At 29.0% G+C, this 3,978-nt stretch overlaps 1 long non-coding RNA gene across 3 annotated transcripts; it reads left to right on the forward strand.

Annotated features, from left to right (window-relative positions):
• Positions 1 to 1,875: 1,875 nt before the first annotated feature.
• On the forward strand, positions 1,876 to 3,107 carry LOC133700846 (uncharacterized). Of its 3 annotated transcripts, none has more exons than XR_009843487.1 (4): positions 1,876 to 2,070; positions 2,194 to 2,396; positions 2,491 to 2,796; positions 2,896 to 3,107. It is a non-coding gene; the product is annotated as an uncharacterized LOC133700846 (long non-coding RNA). The 3 variants fall into 3 exon arrangements; XR_009843486.1 differs by having other exon boundaries at positions 2,899 to 3,107; XR_009843485.1 differs by lacking the exon at positions 2,896 to 3,107 and having other exon boundaries at positions 1,883 to 2,070; positions 2,491 to 2,865.
• The last annotated feature ends 871 nt before the right edge of the window (positions 3,108 to 3,978 follow it).

The raw sequence follows: 3,978 nt of genomic DNA on the forward strand, positions 1-3,978 counted from the left end.
ATCATACACCATAGAAGGTGATGGTGGAATCTTTTCTATTGAAGTAGTACTTGTCACTGCAATAATTATAGGAGCAATAATCTATTAAGTATAAGTCATAGTTATTTTTTTCTAAAAACCATGAGAACATATATTTTGGTTAAATTTTGGCTTAAAAGGTGTAGAAATTAAATATATTTGCAGGATAATAAAAACATGAATACAAATATTATATAAGAATAGAGTACTTGTAAAATTGTAGAATTTCAAATCAAAACTAAGTAAAGAAAAAACATTGTTGTCAAAGATCAAACCTTTTATCCTTAAGGTTAAATTGTCCATCAATAGGTACAAATGATCATAATGCATCTTATTTCCTATGATTTCAATAATAATACCTCAAAAGGATGTACATCTAATCAAAGTCTATGAACTAGAAAAATCACTTGAACTTTCTCTCTATAATAACATAACCTAAAGCTAAAGAAAAAAGAGCACAAGAGCAAACAAGGTAGAGAGATAAAGCATGTGTTTTCTATTTATTTATTTATTTATTTATTTTTACTTCTTTTAACTTTTTTTTTAATCAAGTTCCTCCACCTCTATTTATACTGGAGGTTAAGGGTGCATAATTAATTAAAAAATAATTAGAATTAATTCTTGATAGTTCATTGAATTTGCAGAATCAATGGATATGAGAAGACTTTAAACATAATTAATTTCTAAAAATTCACTGAATTGCAAAAACAATGAATTTGAGAATATTCAATGGAACAAAACTAATTCAAGATTAATAAAAATTAATTTTTGATAATTTATTAAATTTATAAAAATAATAAATCTGACTCGATATAAAGATTGATTAATCAATTTCACAATGAATCTGATAAGGTATAAAGATTGATCAATCAATTTCACATTCACCATAAATTAATTTATACAATATATAAATATCATGCACAGACCATTCTTTTCCAATAGAAATTTATTATTTATTATAAAAAGAGAAGATTTATTTTAAAAAAATAAATATTTTTTAAAACAATTCTGTGTTAGAGAATGATATAAATAATATCTTAAGACATCATCTAATAGCTCAAATTTTTAAATTAAGATGGTTATTTGATATGATATTATTGTTATAATGACCAAACCCTCACCAATTTCATTTCTCTTCTAATTAAAATTAATAAATAGTATAAAGTTACATGAATCTTTGTAAATTTCAAGTTGAAAAAACTTTTATCTTGAGATAGTTATTTTACTTTCTCGTATTGAAAAAAAAAAAAGTTTTATTGTAATATAAATTAGTTAACCAAGTTAAAAATTTCTTCAATTTCAACCAATAAACCCAAGAAAATATAATTTTTAAATTTATATTTGCTAAATAAATTTGCTTAATTATGGATGTAATACTGTTTTAGATTTATGAATAGATATTTCTTGGTGGACAAGCGTGCCTTTTTCTTCTTCTTGTGGTTCTACCCTACTCAACAACAAGTATTAGACTTCTTGCTAATTTGCAAGTAATTTTTTTTTTTTTTTTGCGTGTATATATCGATTTAACAGCGGTACTTACTTTATTACGCCGTGAATGTCGTAAAGTGAATGCTTTTTCCTGTTCCTCTTGTTCATGGTGTTCTTACCACCCAAGGTTTTCAAGACTAAACTTCCGGAATTGCCTAGTAATAGCACACAGAAAAGGACACAGAGACCTTTGCCTGCGCCTCGTAATGTAAGTTACATCCTCTGACATGTCTATTTTTGTCTGTTGCAATGGTGGGTTGCATGTGAGTCGATTGGCCCAATGTTCGGCGATTTTTAGCCCATTAATAACTTGGGTTTCTCAGACAGTCGCTGTTTTATGTCTTTCGTTTTACAGTTTGTGATTCTGTTGACCCCTCGGCCTTGAGAGAAGGGTAGGTATGAACAACAGCTGAAGATTGGCAGCTAAGAAAGCAGCTACACGCTTCATTCTATTACCCTATCAACCGATTTTCCCCTCTCTCTCACTGATTCACCTTCAGTTCTATCTCTAACAAGATTTCTCTTCATTCCAGCAAATGTCCTCTCTTTTAACTAACCAATATGGTATGTTCTCTCTCTTGTTACTCCCTGTGTTGTTTTTTTCTAAACTTTGATAGAAAATTCATAATATGATCGCTAATGTACTTCGAGGGTTCTTATGAATGATGTTACTATGCTGTCTTGCAGTCTCTTCTGCCGTTGATGTTTCGTTCACTAGTGAGGCTGATCAGTGCACTAATGTCTCAGCCAACTGCCTCAGTCACGACTTTATTGTACTACAGCAATCTTCTTCCTAGAAACTTGAATTTAGAGCGAATGGTTAGACGTGAATTGCTCGATGAAGAAAACCATTTGTTCCATTTTCTCATCAGTTTCTTAAGATGTTTATGGTAGTTAACATAGCACAAGTTTGACCCCATATTGATTTTGTTATGCTGAAGGAGCACCGATTAATTTTTTTTTCTTACTCCGATTCTGTTTCAGAGTGTGTGGATCGATCTTTTACTACAGTACCTTGCTGGGATTGGTGAGTTGGATTTTGTTATCGGAATACATGTCAGAAATCAAAAAGCCTTAATACATGGGTAAAGATTTTGTACCTCTAGATGAATATCAGGGTAATTAAATCTTTTTTTTTTTTTTTTATCTTCGTTAAGTAGTGCTCCTCTTGCTGTAAGAATTAGGATTTTCCAGTTCATGTAACGTATTTGAGGCACTGCATGATGATTAGGGAGCAACATTGTGATGCTGTGCATGTACTAGCTTTTTGGGGACTGGAATAACACATATGTACGTGCTTTAACCGTAGTCTTGGCTCTCCGATTGAAATAAAAAAGCAATTTGCTATTTTTGCATTAATTAATGTCTTCTCTGTTCTATTTCCCATAGCAGTAATTAGTGTATCTGGCCTGGTGTCTAAGACAGAGAATCTAGCATGTAATGCAATGTGGATCATCAACCTTCGATCTTGTGCCAGGCGCAGTGAGATTTTTCGGAATCTATGTTCATTAGGTGCCGTCATAATGCCATTAGTCAAAAGACATCAAAGTTTTTACTTGAGGGTTATTGTGATGGTTATAAAGTAAAATTCTCTTATGTTATTTTTTTTTGTCTACATAAATCTTTTATTTTATTTTATTTTTAGTCATTGAACTTTTACTCATAATTTATTCTTATAAGTTAAGTTAGCATAGTTTTGTATGCTTGCATTTCTTTCAATTTGCATTGTCAAGCATGTACAAAGCAAAGCCTAGAGATCATTTCAGGATGGATGAGAAATCGATTTTGTGAAATCAAACATTAATTATAATTAAGAATATCAATTAAAATAAGATGGATCAACTTGCGAAAAGAACAACAAAACATATCTTATCAATATATTAGTGCAGAAAACTTCAATTTAATTCCTAAAGTTTTATTTTTTCTACTCATTTAGTGGTCCCTGATAATGAAAGATGAGAGATGAGAGAGAAAATCATAAAAAAAATATTGAGGACAAGGCAAGTGCTTGAATGACAACATTTTAAGTAACCACCACAAGGCTAATCTTTGTGTCAATTTGTTCACCTTTTAAGAAGAGTTCAATTAAGGTGGTATTTTTTTATAATCATGCTGGAAATAGTAGATTAAGGTTCATAATTCTTTTTTATTTGTTTAATTTCTTGTTTGTAAGAAAGATTAAAGGGTATTGAAAAAAATATAATTTCATAAATTATCTCAAATAAAATAAATAATAATAAAAATAATAGAGATCAAATCTAAAAATAAAAAAAATTAAAAGATGAAGAAATTAAAATAATAATAATTAACATTTCATAAATTATTTCAAATAAAATAAGTAACAATCAAAAGAACGAGGATCAAATTTGATAGATAAAAAATTTCAATTAAAAAATGATAAGGAAAAAGCAAATAACAATTATAAAAATAAGACCAAAATTAATATAAAAATTAAATTCTAAAGGATGAAAT

Source organism: Populus nigra, chromosome 1 (assembly GCF_951802175.1).
Source record: "Populus nigra chromosome 1, ddPopNigr1.1, whole genome shotgun sequence".
Lineage (NCBI taxonomy): Eukaryota > Viridiplantae > Streptophyta > Magnoliopsida > Malpighiales > Salicaceae > Populus > Populus nigra.